Raw genomic sequence first — 22,561 nt, 5'->3', positions numbered from 1 at the left:
AGAAATGAAGAAATGATCTCACATTCCAGGAAACACTTTCCAGGAAACTTCAGAAAATAAAGCATAGTACAGAGAACCAGTTTTCAATAGTGACAAGAAATGCTCCTGATCATTTTTGAGCGCGTTTTACGGAATAAAAGCATGGTCTAAAACTGATCTATTCAATTAGAATGAAACTAGTTTGGCTTTGCTCCTGACCAGTCCCTGGTTAAACGCTCCCTGAAAAGTGCCTCCTCTGTAGAGCACAGATTAATTTATTTCTCTGCCCGGGTTAAGCTCCTCACACATGGAATCCAAACTGCATTAGGAATTGGTCTTGTACTTGTTCCTGTCATGGGGTATTAGCTCCTCTGTGGGACTGCTTAAGAGCTTCTCTAGAAGTGTTAGTGGTTAGATAGTTCTCAATTAAGTTTCAAATTTTGGGTTGTACCAGGCTCATTTGGGTTCCAATTCATGTTATTTTCATGGGCTACTTCTGCACTCAGTAGCATGGATGAGCATTTTTTGCTCTTTAGAGGCTTTAAAGGAGGGGAGAAGTCCAGTAATGGCCATTGAGAGGTTCCCAAATAAAGGTCCTCTTTACAGTTTCTTCTTGAAATAATGAATGTTACACTCTACAACACAACCTAGATATTACTGCGCATTTTTCATAGATTTTACCTACTGCTTTTCACCCAGAACTCTCTGGAGAAGAGATCTAAGACGAGATCTTTGTAGAAAGATACTCGGTAGGGAGCTTTGAAGCTGGCAAAGAACGCCACGGTCCTGGATCTTGCTCTGGAGCTGTTTGTAGCAGACCACACTGCCTCCTGTTTGAGAAAAAGAGCTAGTACACTACAACTGCACACCTTGCGTCCTCCTTCCTCTGGCTACAGGAGGAGATGGTGGTTTCCCTAGCTTGCCCCCTTTCCTTTGATATTGGCTGTTAGCTTTGACAGCTTTTTTAGTTTTTACAGTTGCCCAAGCCAGATGGCAGAAAGAAACCTTTTCTTTGTGTTCTCTGAGTGTTGTTTTAAGGTTGCTTTTTCTCTTTACAGCAAGGGAGAAATGGAGCTTTGTGCTTAACAGGTTATGGGCCCTTCTTGAGAATCAAAAAATTATAATATGCAAACCATAGTGTTTCACTGCCTTCATGACTATAGAGCGGAGCACACATAATGCTCCTGCTACTGCCCCATAAAACACTGGTTATTCTACAGCAAAGTACAATGACATGGCTACATGTGTGCCAATGCTGAGACAATGAAGAGATCTGTGATGTCATTTGTGTTGGTGCTGAAAAAGCTGCCCCTTTAGAAAAGCAACTTTATGCCAGGAAAAAAAAGCTTAAATTATAACATGTTAGAATACAATGCTATCATTCCCTGTCAAAGCCGGTATGATCACAGGGTCCAGCTTGCCCGGTCTTGCATTTTTCCATGTATCTTCCTGTATAGACTGCAAGGTTTCAAGCATTCTGTTTTCAAAAGAAGGACCGATGAGAAGTATTTCTCCACTTAAACAAACAAACAGGGTTTGTGAGAAGCCCAACACTCTTAAAATCTACTTTGCAAAACTAAAATGTATATGTTAGTAACAAGGGAAGAATAATTCTGCAGTAATAATAAGCATAACACTTGACTTTGCTACAGCATTATCCACATGAAAAGGGAAAGTATTTCAAGTCTCCACCGTGATACTGTGTAGAATTAGGAAGAATTATTATTAGTCCTGATAAAAATGCCTTGGAAATGTCTTCTAGAGTTTGGAAATATGCCCCCATGATCATGTTTCACAGCCTATTACCAGAACATATTAAGCTTCAGATCTTGCAATGATCTACCATTTCACAAGGTTACCAGAAAGTCTCACACTCATTTGCATCGCAATGGAAATCAGCTTTTCAGACTGAACAAATGTCTTCATGCACAACCCTTCTTCAGCTGAAGCTGTTCAACAAGAAAGCACAGGGGTGTCAGACCTGAGATATTTGCAAGTCTGTTCTTAATTATGGACTAAGAGACAGGTAAGAAGATGACAGTTAGATTTGAAGCCTTGAATTGTGGAATACAGACTCTTTTCACACTGCAGAACTGAAGATTTTGGAGCCTAGAGCTCTCTGGGACCTATATTGCCATCCATTGACTTTTGGCCTTACAGAGCAGGCGGCACTGTCTTGTGAAGCAATCTTTCAGCGTGGCATTGCTAGGACTGCAGAACCTGTTTCTCTATGGTTTGGCAGGCTACAGCACAATCCGTAAGGGCACGTTCGCACTGCAGCCCAGACACAGAGCCAGAGCCCAGGCTCCATCAAGTGCATCTCCAGGACTGAACCTGGGGGTGACTTCCACAGGATTTCTGTCTGCTCTCTACTGAATCCTTGGCTGAATCAGTGAAATAGTTCAGAGCCCATAGTTACTGCTTTTCTATATAGACTTACCAAAAGAAACCATAAATCTAATTATTTAGTATTTACAGTCTTTGACACAGATTCACGGTTAATACAGAACTCAGTCCACTGTTTTCTTTCTGTTATTACCTGGGCATAAATACAGAACTCTATACAGAAACTTTTTCCTCATATTGCGTCCAAATACTTCCTTAAAAATATTTTAGTAACCTGATTTGCCAGGAAAGCCCTAGTGAATGTTTCATTTGGAAGGCTCTCCAGTCCTCTGACCACTACAGAATTTCCCGTTGATACCAGTGGGGTTCATGGTCTATTCCCAGTTAAGGATGTCTGTGATTTATGGAGCTCTTAAGACAAAGAGCGTGTCTTCACTTGTTTTCGATTTGTTTGCAAAATTCACTTCCCAGTACTTCCATGCACAGCACTGTCCTCATCCTGTGCAAGTTGGGAGAGGAGTCCGTGGTCTGAGTAAACTGAATATACAGTAAGCCAAGATGAACATACACATGCAATACAGATTGTCTTGGGTGCCTTTCAAGGCAGCTGTGCAGTCACTCACGTCCCTGGATGGCACGTAAGCTTCGGCACGTTTTCACCGATATCCCTTCTTACATATTTGGCTTTAAAGACAGACTTGTGAATAATGCGTGGCCCTGTTTCATGCCCTATTGAGGTAAAGCTTCTCAGAACGTCCAAGGAACAATAATGCAGTATTTCTTGATTACCTAAGCACATAAATGTGCAGACTAATGATTTTTTTTTTTAAAGCAGCCAGTGTTTTTTGCTTGTTCAAGGAATATACATCACGTAGAAATATAACACAGCTTTGAAGTTGCTGGCCACAGCCCTTGCACGTTCTGTCAGCGGGGGTGACCGGGCTGTGGCCCACTGGAAGCTGCTGTGCCCAGCACCCCCTGGTCTGCAAAACAGCCTCCCTCCCCACCCTGAGTTTCAAAGGGTCATCCCTTGTTCAAAGCAAAGGCAATTAAAGGCAGTTGTCATCCCTCGAGGTGGTAGCTGTTCCCACTTGGGTGGCAGAGCACATAACATATAAAAGAATATTTTCTGATAATCATAAGCATTGTAATAATAAAAAGTAGGATAATCGCAAGACCGTCTCTTAGTGAGCACACTTGTCGTTCTTTGTTGAAACTGGTCTCAGATTCATTTGCTAAGGGGCTATTAAAACTAGATGTTCCCCAGGGGAAAAGGAGGTTTAGTCAGCGCAAAATAGATTCTGCTCTTACTGATCAGCTCGGAAAAGAAAAAAGCTGTTATTTCAAAAGAGACCCTGCTGGAAACACATCAAGACTGAAGCACTTCAGATGAAAGCGTGGAGAAGTTCTCAGTGACAGATGCCATCAGATCACAGCCCAGCCTAGCAAATGGTCACTGTTCTCTGAAAATATTTTGCACTGTTGCATAGTCATCTGTCTAAAATCTCAGAGTCCTTTATAAATATTAACATAGAACAAGTTATGTTATATTAACCTCTTTTACGGAGATGGGAAGTTTGTCATGGAGAATATCAGAAGCTCTTCTGAGTCACAGACAGCTCATGACACAACCAGGATTAGGAGTAAAATTTCTTAATGTCTGGCTCCATCCTTTAAGCCAAAAATTATTCTGTCCTAATCTCCAGTTGCTTTTTGAAATATCAGCTAGCAGTGAAAACAGCTAGATGGGTGTTTCTTTTTAAAATTTATGAGGATCACAGAGAAGTAAAATACAGTGTTCAAAGTTTGGGGCGATTGTCTCCTTTCTGTTCTTTGCGCTGGTCAATGCCTGCCACTTCATACCACTAAGATCTCACCATGGCTTCTTCACGGTGATACTCAGCTTGCTCACTTTCCCATGCCACATTTAGAAATAGCAAGTTGTTCCTGGTTCGCCAATGGACAGAAAAGGAGAAGGGTAACACATGGAAGCTCAGATGCTCTTCAGCTGTGCCAAGGAACCTCTAAAGCTCATTACAGACAACTTAAACACCAGAAAAGTTGGTCTTAAAAGGACTGATCCTAACATTGTAACTGATTCTGATCAGTACCTCCTCAGAGCAAGCTGCCCCTCTAGAAAGACAGTTGAAAACCATTCAAAGAATGAAGTATGAGTTCACAGATCCTTATGAATTTGGCTCCACCTTCTGTACACAGTGAAAATAAACATGAATTATATTGGATCTTGAATGTCAGTTAAGTTTTTTGTTTATTTTATTTTCCATTTCACTTTCAAAAATCCTGCACTGAGATGGTCTTGTGATATTTTGTGAGCTTTTATTTCTCTGTATTGGTGGTGAGGTTTTCCAGTCATTTGGTTCCAAAGGATGGGAGTTTTTAAAAACAAATATGGCTGTTTCAGGTTTTCAAATCGTAGAGTAACAGAGTGTGAAAGTAACAGAGTCTTTCACAAAACAGCCTTTAAATTTCTTCAATGACCTAATACATTAGCACTGAAATAAAAGAAAATTTCAGAATGTGTATTCACACCATCTGCTACTTACTCTGATGGGTAATCTCACTGAATCTAATAAATCTGTGCACATTAAGGGCTACCCAACAATGTAAATAAAGGCTATACAAACAAACTCCAAAATAGAAACCTACTCAAATAAATGAAAACCAGAGTAGCTAACTCCCCCAATGCCTACCCAGTTGAAGATACTTTTGCACCTTTATTGATGAAAAACATTTTCTTTATTGCCACATGTTTAGAAATGTGAGTGGTGAGTGGTTTTGACATAAATTCTAATACTTTTTATCCAGGCTTTACAAACAGCAACTGAATTTCCACGGTAGTCTTTGAAATCTTGTAGAGGTTGATGAGTTTTCCACATGTGGCTGAACTGAGGGACAGAAAATTTGGCTACTTTGGCCACGTCAGAAGAGCAAAGGGGAGATGGGTGAGCTCCCTTCCCCTCAAGAAACCTTTTCCATCCTGTCCTCAGAATATCCTCAGGTTTTATTTCGTTTTGATTTTTGGTCTTCTCATTTAAATCATTCTGGAGTTTCACTTGGCATTTGAATGAATTTGGTAATGGGAGGCACTGTGTTTTAGTCACAGATCAATATATCATTGGTTACAGCAAATTAAATCGAGCTGCTTCAATACTTAAATAAGCATTGAAGCAAAACCAAAAGTACTTCTTATCTAGAAGGTCAAAATGAACATTTTATTTATGTTGATCTACTAATTGTTTAATATTTGGAAATAAGTCCCCTTTTTCTACCACTTTCTACATAGAAACAGAACTAGAATCAATTATTTATAGGCTGTCGTTTATTATTCCATATGTTTGAATAAGATTTGTTAATGACTTTTTTTTTTTTATTCATCACAAGATTAGAGAATGCTCATGGGCAGCCTTTTCCTGTAGATACAATAATTTTTAGATTGACTAGTTCATTCACATTTAGCTGAGTGACTGCGTTCACTCACCTGCAGACAGCCTGTTCTGGTCATTTTAGTGTTCTCCCCACACAACTGCCACGGAGACAAAGAGGATCGGCTGTCCTCTCACTTTATGTTTTTTGGGCTGCAGACAAGAGAAATTTAATGTCACCTATGAGAATGGGCCTGAAATACGCTGTTTCAAAAGATTTCTGAAAGACAGAGGCAGGGTGCGTGAGATGTTCCTGGCTGAAAGGCAGAGGCATGCTCACTAGGTTTCTTGATAGCATCACAGGGGTGTTTGAGGACATGAACATTTCAAGGCTTCCCTCTCATTTTCCCTACACCACTCTGTTGCCATTTATTGTACAGCTGCATGTATGTTGGTCAGAACCATTTGAGGAGCATAATTACTCCTTTCTTTTGACAGTCTGCAGGATTAACTGTGTTATAGACCTGAAAGGGTCTGCAAAGAACTGAACATCAAGAAATTTTACGTAAAAGCTATTAATAGGATTGACTGCTGGTAAAAACACAAATTGATTAAAAATATACTACTAATTAAGAGGTTCCCATAAGAACAGCTTTGGGAAAACAACTGGAAAATTAATCTACTGGAAGTAGCAATTTCTGTTACAAGAATTTCCCAGAAAGGGATCTCCCAGTATAATCCATGAGTCCTTTTCCCAGGCAGTAAAGAACATCAACTCCAGTAATCTGCTTTGAATTTAAATGTATGTACATTCATTTATTTAATTTCTCAGAAAATTTAAAATTAACCGAACTGCAAAAAAAAAAGTCAAGTTACACAGTGTATCAGTAATTTAATGACATGTACAAATGAGGCATAAAGAACATAAAAATCCCTTACTCCACAATTCAGGCTCATTAGCTATTGCTAGCACTGTTCAGCAAACATGAATGGTGCATAAGGGAAAACATTGCATAAGATATAACAATATCTTTCAGCTATTAAACTTTACTACAAACTACTTTGTATCAAAAGCATTCTAAAACCATACAAAACAAAAGCAGTACAATAAAGTGAGAAAAAATAGTTGTAATGTATTGAGCATTAAACCAAGGGTTAACTTTAACACTTCAACTTTGAATAATAAATCTCATCAGCTTTACAACTTTCTGAGGCTCCGCTGAAAAGAAAGAACTTTCAATTATTTGCCCTTAAAACTAACACTGGCATATTATCCATAAGGACAGTTCTTGTAAACTTAGAGTCAGAGAATCATAGAATCATTTGGGTTGAAAAAGACCCTTAAGATAATTGAGCCCAACTATAAACCTAACACTGCCAAGCCCACCACTAAACCATGTCCCTAAGCACCACATCTACACAGCTTTTAAATACCTCCAGGGATGGTGACTCAACCTCTTCCCTGATTACATTTCACTTGATTACAATAAAAACCAAAATGGGTACCAATAATCTCAGACTATTCCATATCTACAGAATATTTTCGGAAGATAGGAATGTAAGAATTAATTCCATGTTCTCACGGTCAATCAAGGTTATATCTTGCAAATTTTTCTGTCTAAAATCTAAATAAAAATTTGTAGGCAAAGCCAGTAAGATGCTATCTCCTATGAAAAAAAAAAGTGTCCTCATATGAGTGCTTTTTAAGGGTGATTTAGTGTAAGCATTGAGGATGAGAATGAATACAGAATTTAGGTCCTACTACAGATACGTGGAAATGAGGCACACAAGCCCTAATTTCTGGCCCAGCATGAACTCTTGCAAAGCTGAGGCAGCCCCCGCGGTGCTCGGCATGCCCAGAACCACCCCGCGTTGTGCTGCCCGGAGCCCATCCTCGCTCTGGCCAGAAACCCTGAGAAACCAGAGGCACCCCCACCTCCCTCCCTCCCTACAGAGGCCCTGTTTTGCCGTGGATTTTCAGAAGCAGCCCAGCACGGGCTGCCACGTGGGGCTTCCCACGCCATGCGCTTCTTCCCGGCTGAGGCCACTTGTGATTCTGCTCCTGCCGCTGCTGAGGGTTTTGCTAATTATTTAGTGATCAGAACACTTGCTCCCAAAGTGGTAAACTTGCTTGCAAGCCCTGCTGAGTGTGTAAGCTTCAAAATGGTATCTTGAACTTTCCAAGCCACTGCTTTAATTATTAGCAGGGCAGAGGACAACTGAAAGAAAACAGATGCATCTTTTATCCCTGTAGAGAAAGCTGCGTTATTTGCAGAAAGATTTGAAGACTTCATTAACCTGAGAAATAATTCAGAAAAAAATTACATGTGAGAATATTTACAGAATACTAACCGGCTTCTGTTTGAACCAGCGTTTGAGCCCTACACTGTGTAACTAAACCTCCCCATTTTATTCTGGTTTTCCTTGAGCATGCCCAGAAACTCCAGGAGCAGAATGACATCTCTCCTGGGGGAACCTGAGCTCCCTCCTTCATGCAGAGAATCACAAGCCAAAGAAACTCTGTCTAATGACTGGGAGATGGTATTGTATTACTGCTTCTAGCAGTTTAATGCCACACAGAGAAACAAACCCCCTGGCAGAAACAAGATTCACCCTGCCAAGCGCTCAAACCACTAAGGCAGAAAGTGAGGTTTTCATGGTGCAAGTGTCCTTTTTTCCCACTGTTTTCATTAAGTCTCAATTTCAATGCAGAAGCTCACACTTTCAAGAATATTATATATATATGCACCTTTAATACATATTTATGTATCTTTGAGATATGTATATATACACATATTGATGCTCTATATCAGGAATTAATTGTGTAGTCAATACAATGGTCACATCCCAACAACTTGCCAGTGTAGTTATATAACCTGTGAAAATATTGATGTTTTTCAATTTTGTATTTTTGGAATATATTAAAAAAAAAAAAAAGAAGAGGTGTGAAACAGTAAGTTTGGAAGAGAAAAGTTGGCTGCCAATCCCTCTGTTCACACAGAAGAACATGCACATTTTCCAAGCAGTAAGCAAGCACTTGTAAGAAAGAATTGTCTTTGTGTACTGAATTATCAGAAGTTCATTATTTCCACTCAATGAAAAATAAAAATATTAAATTAATAATACTTCAAAAGTGAAATTTGAGGAAAATTGGATCATCAGTGTAGTATATATATTTTTTTAAACGTTTCACTAACTGCAAGATACAAGGTAGAAATCCAAAGACTTTCATAACACATAATGTGAGAAAGCTGGTTACATTTTAGGAAACTTAGAATCCAAAACAGTGATATATACTCTTAAAGACAGGGTAAGTATTCATAACATGGGGTTGAAGAAAGTATATTTACTTCTGACAATTTCATATGGGCACAGCACAAGCTGATACAATCTACATGAGCCTGAGAACTCCTTTTGCTGTCCATTGCGCACGAGTTTATGGAAATTGTGAGTGATTACTATATTTCAGATGAACTTCTTTAGTCACTGTTTATAGTCCTCTGGGTAAATTCCTTTTCTGAAACCTGGAAAGCAGTCACAGGTACGAAGCCAGTTAAGCTGATAAGTGTAGAAGAAACTGCTGAAAATGTTTACTGATAAAGGAAGATCATGCTGATTAGCCAAATGAGCCTGAAAATAAGGGCTAATCTCAGGTACAGGAAAGGGAAGCACACACTATACACTGCAAGTAAAATGCTAAAACCAAAGTAAAATCTCTTTGGATTTCTTCATGAAACTGCTACATAAAGCACAGATCATTTTACAAATTCACATAGAGTCAAGTGATACCAATGCACCTGCACATTTTTTTTTCTTTCCATGGCACATAAATAGATCTTCGTTACTTATTCAACTTTTGTTCCCTGCCCTCAATACCATTTGATTTCAAGTAGGAATTCTACATCAAGAACAAATCGGGTCTCTACCAGCCTTTGAAATGGAAATGTAGAAATCTCAGTGTGAAACTGTAAAAGTCCTTGATATGCAATCTGCTCGACCCGCAGACTATGTCTGAAAAGTGCTGGCATATGTGTTGCAAGCCCTGGTGTTATACACCATCATAAATCAGCTTCCTTCCACCACTGCTCTCTGCTATAACAACTCACCATGAGTTTTTAAAAAAGTGGTTTGCTCTGATGGTGGATATGTGTAGATTTAATGTAGGACAGGCAACTGGGAACTGAGTATGTATTGCATATAATGATTCTGAATCTTAATGAAATCTAGGGAAACACATTTAAGGCAATACTATGCACTTAAAAATGTGTGAAACTTCTGTTGGCTCCCTTGCAAACTCCCCAGGGCAGGACTGGTAGGCAAAAGCATATTGCTTCTTTTATTCTATAAATTGTCCTGAGGAAGGTTTATTCCCGTACACCTATGATTGGTTGTCAGTGTTTTCAACTTCGGGGTGAAAACAAAAGCAATGAAAGAATGAACCCAAAGTATAGCAAGATTGCTTGTCTCATTCTTGAAGACACCAAAAATATTCAGGAAAGGATAACAATGAGCTTTGCGGATCAAATCCGTGGAAGGATCCTAACGCTGCAGTGCTAATCGATGTGGATGATTATCACAAAACCAACCTATTCAAATTCCTGCTCTAGCTTAGAAAGATGCTTTCCTTACACAGACTCCACAGACTGAGGCACCAAGCATGCTCCTACGCAGTCACAGCAGGAAGCAATTAAGGGGCTTCTCAGAAAATTAGGTGCCTCCAGACATGGCATTTGCTGACTTGAAGCTTCCAGGCTGTTACAGCAGTACAGAAAGACCTAAAACATAATTCAGCACCAGAAACATTCTGTGTGTTTAAGCCAAAATCTTTATCTTAATTCTAAATGTTATGCTGAAATGTAATCTTTCTTTATGTCACTGTTAATTACCAGTTTTACCACAAGCTCACATTTCTATGCAGCTCTGCAAACCAAGGTTGCAGATAGATATTAGACACAATTTTCAGATTGTGCCAAGAAGAATAACTACTACTGGGCAAAATGCCTGACGGATTGTTTAACATCCCGATCCTAACCAGGGTTTGAAGTTTTGGTGGCTAGGAAAAAGTGTCATCTGCACATTCAGCCAATTAACCTGGAAGACACTGAAGGGCAGAACATATGAATCTCCATATTGTCCTTATTCAGATTTGCACCACATCTAAATATAAAAGCAGCTCAGAAAAAAAATAAAATACATAAAAGCACCAGAAAATGTTAAAAGATAGATCCTTTTCATTTACAAAAGTTTTATTGGTGGCTATATTATTATTTTAAATAATTTAAAGATTTCTGAAAATAATTTTGATTTTATTCGAGACTAAGGTTTAACCAGACGAGCTCCGACAGGAGGCCGAGGCGTGGAGCGGCGGGGCCCGGCAGGAGGACCGCGTTTCGGCAGGTCCCACTAGGGGGGGATGTGAGCTAAAGGAGACCTTGCGTCCCGGCGCTGCCGGCGGGAGGCTGCCCGAGCCTGGGCGGGCGGGGCTCGCATTTCCTGCGGGAAAAGGAAAAGTGGGAGCGGAGGAAGGGCACAGAGCGGCGGCGGGCCGTGCCCCCGCCGTGCCTGCGACAGGGATCCCCCGTCTGTGATGCCGCTTCCAGTCAGCAAGGCACTGCACAGCCTGCCCGCTTCATCGATTCCTCATACCTCCGTCAGCCTGTACATGTGCTCATGTCTACATGTGCAAACGCAAAGAAACATTTTTCATAATATCTATTAAAAGCAGTATACATTTTTGTGAATCTACCCCCCTCCTCAAAAAAAAAAAAAAAATGTTCGTGAATGCAAGAATTAACTATAACTGTTAAAAATGTCACTTGGACATCAGGAGTTTTGGTTCATTATGGCCATTCTTCTCTTATTTCAGGAACGGACATCTCACAATTTCAAACTAGTGAGTTTTGAAGGGTGTCCACCTGAAACAGCAGTGATTCTTGAAATGTATTTCAAGGTCTTTTATATCATAGTCTATGATATATACTTGCTATAAAGTTTTCAGACTTTGACAAACCAACCCACAATTTCAGTTTGGTTTTAGTTTTCCAGTGAAAGCCAAGATAAGTTGTAGGAATGTTTGCTTCACTATCAGCTGGGAACATCTGCAAAATCAATCAACTCTCACCAAAGGCAAGTACGTCTCAGACGGTCAGTCCTTATTTTCCCTCTTGTACCAGGAATTCTGCGTTACATATGAAATACAAAACGTGCATAGTGTAGTGATTTGGCTAGGACCCCAGAGTTTTCAAGGTCTATTAGTACAACTAATTAACTGTCATAAATTGTCTTCCAGGTTCTTTACTATCATTCATATTACGCTATAAAAATGTTCTGGCTCTTCTGGGAGCAATATGTTGTATGATTTTGTCAATAAACCTGCAACACATTTTTCATTAAAGGTGTCAGTTGTATATGGAATGAGTGATTACTTATAATTGATTTGGGCAACTCCTTCTGGGCACTATGATAGAGCAATTGTCTTAACAACATTTCAGAGAATGTATGTAAAGCCTTAATGTTTTCGTCTGGAGGTTGTGTTCACCTGCAGTAAACCCAGATACTTAGATCACTTGAAATCTAATTATCTCTAGAACCATGGAAATTCCTTTACTATAAGTTAATAGAAAAATTATCAATTAATAATGATACATAATGACATGCTGTCACTTGACATCACTTCCAGAAAAGGCACTGTATGTGTTTGGGACATAAAAAAAATACTGTGTAAGGTAAATAACCATAGGTTACATGGAATTGCTGGCAGATGCAAGTAGTGGGAATTTAAACCCTTTCTTATTACTATTTATAATATAATCAAATCACAGGCACCTCTCCACTTGTACTGTAGATACAAGTTAATGCTAAGGGAAACAAATTAACAAAAAGTCAGGAATATTATGGCTTCCATCAGTTTTAAGTTGTAGCAGTTACGCAATGTTGACTGCGACAGCCATAGTAAATAGTATATCTAATTATTTTAGACATTTTCCATCTTTATATGATATTTCCAGGCACAGTTTGATAATTGCAAACATATTTATTGTTCAAAATTAACAATTTAGATGTTTACATTAATGTATATCAGGAATGCCTCAGGAATGCTCCTGATACTCATCATTCTAACCCTTGTTTCCAACATGAGTTATTTGTAGGCTACAGTTTTTGCTGCTATTTTTTCTACTGCTTGATTGATCTAATCTTAAACCCACAAGGGACTTTCCAGAAGATCATGTGTACTCCTCTAGTTCACCTCTAATAAAAAGACATGTACAAAACCACATTCATTTGATTCTAATATTTGATTTTCAGCAAAAATCTCTGATTATGCCTATCTTATATGGCTGTCCTTAAGAAAGCGTAGAATAAGGTGAATGTGTTGTGGCAAAATCTTGAGTTATTTGGCTCAGTAAAAAGCTACAAGTATTGAAAAGAAAAAAAGCATAATAGGTACAGTACTTAGGAGGTGAAAATAATCTACTGTCCTCTCTTGGCCATGAGCTTTATGACTGCACTGATGATAATGACACAGATATGAATTTTAATTAAAAACCACACTTTCACGGAATCTGTCCTGCAAAAGGTTTTCGTGTCTATGACAAATCTTCCAATGCTAGCTGCGTCTGAATTACATACAGACAAATCAAGACAGCAGGCAGGACAGTATAATTTACAATCCAAGCCAGTAATACAAATTGAAACGAAGGACAATGGCAAAGTTTGGGATTTTCCTGTCTGCCTGATTATTTGGTTTTCTGCAGGTAAGAACTGAAAATAGAAGGCAGACTACTGAAGATGCTCTCAAATGAAGGAAAATCTTTTCCAGCTATCGGGGAACTGAAACTAAAAATTCATTGCTTTTGTTCTCAGTTCTTGTGTGGCCTGAGTTATTTATAACTAACTCGGACAAAAGCCCTTGAAAGACAGCAATTCTGAAATGGTAAAACTATAGATGAGAGGACCTAATGAAAGCAATTTCCAGCTCTAAATCTTCTGATTTCGTATTTCAACAACTGAGGTCTACTCCTTCATTGTAGCAGGGAGAGCTGAAATATAGTCATAGGAAAATCAGAGATGTCTGCTTCTTGTGTCCTCTTTGAAGGCTGTGGAGATTAATCTCCATGAAGTGAACAGTATAAAGAGATATTGCTGAAGTCATGAGTGATTTTTAAACATCAAATCAAAGAAGATTAAACAATCTGAAAAAGAAATGTATCACATAAAGATGAAAAACTCTTATTGAAACCCATGCACTGCATGATGGATGTGCACAAACTTATTCAAAGCACACTTTGCCATGGCAATTTCTAGTAAACTATTATGTCTTTAGAAAAAATGCTGTGATATTTTAGAATTTCCAGTAGCTGGAAAGACCCGTCAACACTGAATTGCACTTAATAGTGGTGCATCCTACAGGAGTGTGAGAGATTTTCATGGAAGAAAAATGCACTTAGGTCTGTATGAAATATTGATGATACAAACCAGACAGTGATATGCTTAATGCTTCAATATGGATTATACTTCTGTAAATGTAGTCCGATTTTGTTCTCGAAACAACCAGACTGAGGTGTTTGTTTTACTGTGATCATCACAATGACTTAGATTTTTAGTTTGCCTTTTCAGTTTGGGAGATTTGTTTGTTTGTTTGTCTTTTTACTTTGTTCTCTGTTTGGTTTCATAATAAGCAATATTTCCTGCTCAGTATTAAGAACTTTGCTGGCTTAACATAGTTCTCAAAATCAGATTGAGTGTCCAAACAACTTGGACTTTGAATCACGGCTAAGGGCGGAGCAGCAGATAAATGTAGGAAACCGGAATTATCTCAGCTGTAAGGACTTACCTTGAAAGATAATTCCTAAAAGTGTTTTGTTAATGTAAGATTTAGTGGTTGGACATAATCAGTAAGAAGTATAGCTCCATTATGAATTTTATGCAGAGTCACGGACTGCACATAAGCAGTGTCATGCCAGTAACGCTTTGGGTAGATCTTTCTCTTGTTTATTTGGTTGCCTTCTTTCCCCAGCTTTTAGAAACTTCTCTGTTTGTCAAGCAGGGTTATATTTTATACGTACCACCTCTGGCAACATATGGAAGGAAGATATAGCTATGAAAGTGGTTGGATTAGATGACAGATTCAACTTTTTTCAACATAAAATTTCTGTGGCACCAATTGTATCTACTGTATCTGGGACAGATAGCCTGCCTTAAAACTCACAACTAGAAAAATCAGAATAATTAGTATCTAGCAAGGAGGTGCAAACTTTTATCTGGAGGTGAAAGAACCAGAAGATCATTTGGGGACTGTGATAACTAAACAGGGAAGTAGGGACCCTATCAGTCTCAATGCCTTCTCCCAAAGCTGAAGGTCCACCAGTCTTCCAGCTATCCCCTGATCTAATTTCTCCTGTAGATTAGCCCTTCCCATGCTCCAGGTTGTCACCCAATAATTGCTTCCAAGGCTGTGCTTTTGCACAGGTAAATGCACTAACGATCAACAGGTTTGCCAAACGATCAACAGTTCCGTATCTTACTCCCATGTCTTAGTACCAATAGTTTAACATGAAAACTTTCTCACTTTTTGAGAGCAACTGTAATACTCCTTTTTTGTGGAGACAGGGGTTTTCCTAGCAGTGATTCTCTATGTGATTCTAGGAGCTGGTTGCCTTACTCCCGACTTTTCCTGCAGTTGTAAACACAAATAGAGGCATATGAATTCCTCTCAGATAGTTTTCAAAATAACTTGGCTACTGAAGGATTAACTTTCAATTTCTGTTCCTTACTGTTCCTCCCTCCAAAGCATTATTTGCCAAAAGTAAGACTGTCGAATTTTCTTTCTATCTTGAATTGAGGCATGAGAAAACAGCTGGCTTACACATGTGCTTCTCTTTGGAGACTAATTACTAAAATGCTCAAGATTGCTATATAGTTGAATTTGCTAAATTATTAAATAATGCTGCAGGGTAATGCAGTTGTTCATGGTCTGCCCATTCAAAAATGTGATGGTATTTTTATCAACATTTTTAATAGAAATTCATATAGATACCCACCTAGCGAGCTATTAATCTGAACAATTTCTGTCATACTGAACCAAGAATATTGATGGCTATGTATTTGTCAGAATGCAGAACAAAATAATATGAAACCATTTTAATAAAAGGCAGTTTCTCCTTCTGCAGGATTTTAGTTGAAGTTTATTTCCATTATTTATTTGAATCATTTAATAATCTGTTGCAGTCCAATTAAAAAGACAGATTGGACTGAACCCATATTTGGAAGAACAGGGCATATTACTTTCTCCTGCTGTCACAATTCTGTTTAATTAGCACTGAAATTTGCAGCACCTACCTTTCCACCTAAATTACTGTAGTCAGCTGAAACGCAACATGTTTCCATACCAGTAAAATGTTCAAGATAATGAGGAAGAAGCAAGTTGTGCCTTAGCGCAGATTTTCAGATTCTCCTACACACCTAGCTGAATGCACTTACAAAGAAAATCTTTACCAGTATCAAAGAGGCAGATCACAGACCTGGCAACACATTCAGATTTGTTACAAGGCAATGAACCTATTCAATAATTAAGGTGAGTTGAATCCATTATTAACTTTTTCTGAAAGCAAACCTGTTATTTTGATGTTCAGGGTGTTCAGTAGAGCCAGGCTGTGGGATGTGTGTGTATACATAAGAAAAAGGAAGAGGAAGAATCACTAACTACAGAACCATCAAGCCCCGTATGTTCCCAAGAGCTGCACAAGCTGGAAACTTGTCAGGAGCTGGGCAGCATCGGTCTCACAGTGTCACCCGCCTGAGCATGCAGGGTGCGTGGGTTTAATGTCGCACTCAAATTGCTGCATATGCCACTGTCTCAATGACAGTTGTGGAGACACAGCTTACTCCACAAGTACCCTTCATCTTCTAGATGATTTTAGTGAAATGAATAGCATCTTTCTGCTCAGGAGATCCCACTGAGTTTCAGTGGGATGACTTCTAGGACAAGAGACTGCTCTGGTGAGAAAGGTTGGCAGACTTTGGGATGGAGAATAAATCAGGGGCAAAAAGGTGAGGAAAAACTGGGGATAAGATAATCTTACTTTACAAAGAATAGTTTCTTTGTCTTTTCGATAATTTATCATCAGGAGTTAGAATTTCTATCTGGGCACCTGGAATTTCAGTAAGCAGTTTGCCACCCAAGCACTATGATTTCATTTTGGAGACATCCATCTCCTTGTCTGACCCTCCTAGCCACCACTAACTCTCCCTGTTGACCCTACCTCTTCTGGGGTGGCAGCGGCAGCGGCAGGGCGTGGGTTTATTCTTACCGAATACATCTCGTGGCCCACCCATGACACGGCTCAGGCACCTCAGTGGAAGAAGTGTGGTGCCCAATCTTCAAGCACCAGTCGCTTGGTTCATAGTAACAGCCAAATTTACATAAGTACAATGTGGAACAAAATTAGTTCTTAATTTGTTGCTACAATATTGTCCAATCATTTCCACTGACACATCCTAAAGCTCTTGCCCAGGTTTGTCCTTGAGAGGATTCAACTAAGTACTGTTTTCACCATGGAACTCCCACCATTTTGATGTGCATTGAACCAGAGCTTTTCCTAGAGCTGGGTAAAGACTTCTTCAAGGTGAGTCGAACTGCGCAGCTTTGAAATATGTTTTTGTATTAGGAACCTGACAAGTATCACATTTCTACCTTGTGCATTCATTCTGTGAAATATAACTACAGTCAGCTTCTAATATGCCAAACACCTATGCCTCTTTTCCCTGTCATCTATGAAGGAGTATTTTCTCGATATAGAAAACTAGCTGTCTATTTTTTATTTTTTTTTTGGCTTCCCTGGAAAACGAAAACTATGGGTTCTAATTTGAGTGATAACATCACTTCAGAATGACGAATTGTCACTTTATGTGGGAAAATTCAAAATTGCTAAGAATAGCAGACTCCAATAGAGATGTCACTTGGAGGAAAAACTTGTATGACAGCAGGTTTTTTCTTTGCTGGAAAGCACATTAAATAAAACACTGCTAAGGCTAAATTGATCCTCCCGTAAGAAATCATAAGCTCTTGTATATTATTTAAAACATAAATAAAAGGAGTTGATTGCCTTTAATTTTCACTTGTTTAACTTCTGTGTTCACGGCTCTGATCCCACATTGTAATTCATTTCCGCATGAAGTGCCTCAAAGTTAAGGGGGACGAGCGTATTAGTGAAAAGCAAATGCACTGAATTAACATGTCAGGCTTAAATGACAGGTACTGTTTCATACACAGGATGTAGGAGCCTAAACAGGAATTAAGTAGATGTTAATGATGAAATTTAGTTGCATGCATTGCAGGTGGTGAAACTGTCTATAGTTGCAGGTGGCTAGTGCCACTTGGTGCACTTAGGATATCCAAGACATATCCATGGGACTGGGGAAAAATCACAGAAACAGAAGAGATGCTCAGCTCTCTGGCAAGACTTGCTTTGAAGTTCACCTTAAATTAGGTCATCTTAAACCCACCTGCAATTTAGGATCACAGAAAGAAACACAGAAAGCTTGATTCAGTGGACTAAAATGGGCATCTAGTGCCAGCTGAGATGCCCTAGGGCATTTGAGATTCACACATGTGTTTGGCAGATGTGACACAGGACAAACAGGATGCCTACGCTGTTCTGGAGCAGCTGGATACCACACACTGTGCCTGAGGACATCTCAAATGACACTAAATGCCATTTTTAGACAACTGAATTTGCCACTTGCTGCCCCCTAAAATCTTTCAAAGCCATTAGCCACAATAATCTATTGCAATATAGCAAAGGAAGGCCACACTTAACCAAGGAATTTTAATGTTAATTGCTCCAGAATAAAAACTGGATTTTGTTAACAGATGGATTATTTCCCATTGTTGTCATAACGTTGTTCCAAAGCATGTTCAGTACATCTGCAGGGCACTTTGCAGTCCTCACTGCCAATGACAACTCACAGATACCAAACAAGGTGGTTTCGCACTGCCCAGTTCTGCACAGCAGTGTGTTTCACGCAGTCAACAGATTAACACTTGCCAATACTCCATCACTAAGAGCCCAGGGAGGACCAGAAAAAATTTTATGAGTTTCCTTTGCGTTCACTAAACAGAATGTTGTCATTAATTGTTAATTGTACTTTCAGTCTCAGCACTGATGATGTGGAAATTAATGACCTAGATAGAGACAGAGCTGAAGCAAAGGCTAGTGACTGCTGCAAAAGCCTCTGAGCACTTGCGCACTTCTGTTGCAGACAGTCTGTCAGGGGAAAGGGCTAGGCGGTTACATACCAAAAGCAGTCTAGCAGAAAAACTATTTAACATGAAGTCTATGAATCCATGTCTTAACATGGACCACACCCTAGGTAATTCAGTTTGTCTTTTCTTTTGGCTCCTGGTTATGTGATTCATACTTACCGAGATTTGGAAAGTTTATTTCAGCCAGATTCTCCCATCAGTTAAAATATTATAAACGAAGGATGACTTCTAATGAACTAATTTACCAGTGTAAAATAAGCAAAAACAAGGCAGGAAATCACATAATTTTAGGTTCCATACATGCCTTCTATCCATTTACCAGTGTGCCACTAATCCCTTTTGAGTCTGTTCTGTTTATTCTTCTAGTTAGCAGCTTCCCAATTAAAGAATGTAATTTTGCCTTGTTTGTTAGACTCCTAGAATCATCTAAAAGAACTGACTTCAGTATTTCATAAACTAGCTGGTTTATATTCCACTTCTACTTAGCAGTTTTCATTAATGTAAATGCTTTAAACAAATTAAGGGTTCTGCCTTTATCAGGATTGAGATTTATAGTTCTAAATGCCTTCAGATCTACCCAGCAGGATGCTTAATAGTAATACAAAAAGGATGCAAATCAGTGAGTTTACAGAGTTAAAACAGGTAAATTAAAGAACCTTGAAGATTGAGAAAGTCATGGCAAAATATTAAACTGAAAAAGCTCAATACTGGCAGTGTGACACTTTTGAAGGGAGGTGCTAAGCGTATGCAAACATTTAAAGGGTAAAAGATCCACTATGGAGGAAGCTGGTTTATAGCAGTGGCAAGCTGAAAAACACAGGACAAAGCCTCTGAGAGTATGGAAACAAAGCATTCCTCACAGAAGGGATCCAGCTATGGTAAAAGAAAACAAAAAATCAGAAGATATTATAATCTGACTTTCTTTAGGAAACACAGCAAAACCTTAAACAGGAGAGACTCTGCTCCATCTAAGAACCACCCTACTTTGTACCGAGAAACATTAAACTCCATCCCCCTACCCCCAACCTGAATTGCAGGAATCTGAAGAAAAAAAATCAGTAAACCAAATTATTAGAATCTCAAAAGTTAAAAAGCACACAGCCCAAGCAAAGACCTACACTGAAAAAGAAAAATGCCAAAGAAAAGAAAATGCCAGGGACTCTCTGATGGCCTTTAGGAACTTCTTTGTTGTTATTCTTTAGCATGAATGATGATCAGCTACTCTGATAATGGCGTATAAAACTATATTGGGAGTTATTTTCAAGATAGGAACAGTGAGACTGGCTAAACAAAATGTAAATCTGATTATGTGGATTCTCCCAAAGGTTGTCGTTTCTGCCATATCAAAAAGAAAACAAAACAAGACAAACATGCACCAGAAAAACCCTCCTGAAATATCTTGTAGGGGAAAAATCCTTGACAGACATGAGGACAGAGGATATGACCTTAAGGGCCAACTTTCAAAGGGCTTTCAGCTTCGGCTGTAAATTGAGTATGCTGCCTGCAGGCACAAATGGGATCTATGCTTGCAGATAAGATTTTGCAATGTTCTCAGATCACTGCTGGGTCAGTCACTTGCATGCAGTAGATCTGCAAGAGGCCATTAAGGACTCTTGTAAAGTTGGTCTGACAGGTCATTTCCTTCTCTAATTCAAGTGTTTCTGTGACAGCATACGCTAATCTATGAACAGTTTATAGCATGAACATATTCAGGAATGTTCTACGCTCTACATCCAGCAAGACACAGTTTCCATCAGCAAGTGCAGATAGCAGGAAGCAATGAGTTTACTCCATCAGCAGGCTCACAGCTTTGCGCTACCAGGAAAATTATGCCATTATTTATATATAATGCCAACTTTAATTTCGTTGTGGCCCTGTCTTCAACTTACCTCTTTCTTTGTAGCTCCCCCAAACTTTTTCCTCTTTTTCTCCTGGTCTTTCATGCTGGTCTTTCTCTCTTTCTGCCCTCCTACTCCAGCCAAAAGCATCTGTTCTGAGTCTGCAACAGGCTGCAGGTTTTACCGTGCTTTCTGGCATCCCTAAACTGTGGCTTTACTTTCAAAAATAGTTAAACTGGGAGAATGCAAAGTCTTTATTCAGCTTCCCTAAACAGAATTTTCAACTTTCAATTTCCTGCTGTTATGGACAAGCACCACAGGATATACTGGCACACTCACAGAACAGATGCCATTAGTTGGAGAGGAAGGGCGTATAAACAGAAGTTGGAGTGATTTATTCACAAAGCATGTTTTTTCTTGTGATGCTGCATTGGCTCTTTTAATTAGTTAGTTTTGGGAGGTTTCTCTCATCACCCAGAGTTGATGCCAGTATTAGTGAGAAACAGGACTGCAAATAAGTAGCCTGAGTAGCAGTGGCTGGCGGCGATGTGTGCAAAGGAGACACTTGGGGAGCTACAGAGCATGGATACACAGTGCTTCCTAAAAAGCAAGCCCCACCAAAGTTTACTGAAAAATGCTTAAGCACCTCAAAAATCAACTATCCTTTTGGAAAACCCTGGTCTTAGCATTTTATCGTCCTGACTGAAGGAGCACTCGGAGGGAGCTCTGAAGGACCATTCCCCTTCTCCTGATAGTGGAACCTTCTCCCATACACGTCCTCAATGAAGTTAGTCAAGTCACTTATAATGTGATCAAAATGAACAGGAGAACCACTGCGTGGCTTGTTGCATTAAAGAAGCCACTGCTATCACTTTAAATAACCAGTATCAGGTGGCGTTTTATTTCAAGCCCTCGGTTTCCTCCAGCAACAACTGCAAAAATCCCTGTGGCAGAAATGAGCTCCCCATTCAAGCACAAGCCCAGCTTCCCTACCTTTCCTCTGTCCTCGATGCAACCGCTGCCGTCCTGCCACTCAGGCCATAAATTGTGCTTTCTTTGTATCCAGTCTTGCCATTAAAACGTATTGAGAAATCACTGCGTAGCCATAATTCATTTTTTGCTCTCTTTGCCCTCCCAAGACATTGTCAGGGAGCAGTGAGGGCTGGCTGTTCCTTAAGGGTTACAATTGCACTCAACAATGCTGAAAACTCAGATTTAAGACAAAAGAAGAAGCAACATGTAAAAATAAGGTAAGACCTTAAAAAGACTACCAAGAAGCTGTGTTGGGGAAGACCGACCTGTAACTACAGTATCTATATAACTTTTCTTCATTAGCAAGGAAAAAGTATTTTCTCAGACTATATTTTGTTATACTTAATATATCTGTAATACACTAGTGGTTTTTAAAAGCAAGCACACAGCCTCAGCAATTTTTCATGTTTCCCATTTTGTTTATATCATTACAACGGTAGTTGTATTATGGGACAGAAAAGCAGCCTCAGCGGACAGAGGTGAGGATGCTATGACTTTTTACTAAATCCGTTCCACAGACACAGCACACACAGCAAGGTGCTGTGTAAAGTACCAGCATGAGACCCTAACAGACCTTAAACACACACAGCAGTATGCAGCACTGGGCAAGCACTGTCCTTCTTGATGGGAGAAGTGGGAGCTTTATGGCCGGCTCGGTGCTCAGTCTCTCTGATCTGGCAGAGGTTCGTATAGCTCACTGCATCCCGTACAGCTGTCTG

This window comes from Grus americana, chromosome 3 (assembly GCF_028858705.1).
Source record: "Grus americana isolate bGruAme1 chromosome 3, bGruAme1.mat, whole genome shotgun sequence".
Classification (NCBI taxonomy): Eukaryota; Metazoa; Chordata; class Aves; order Gruiformes; family Gruidae; genus Grus; species Grus americana.
Note: the sequence above shows the minus strand (reverse complement) of the source record.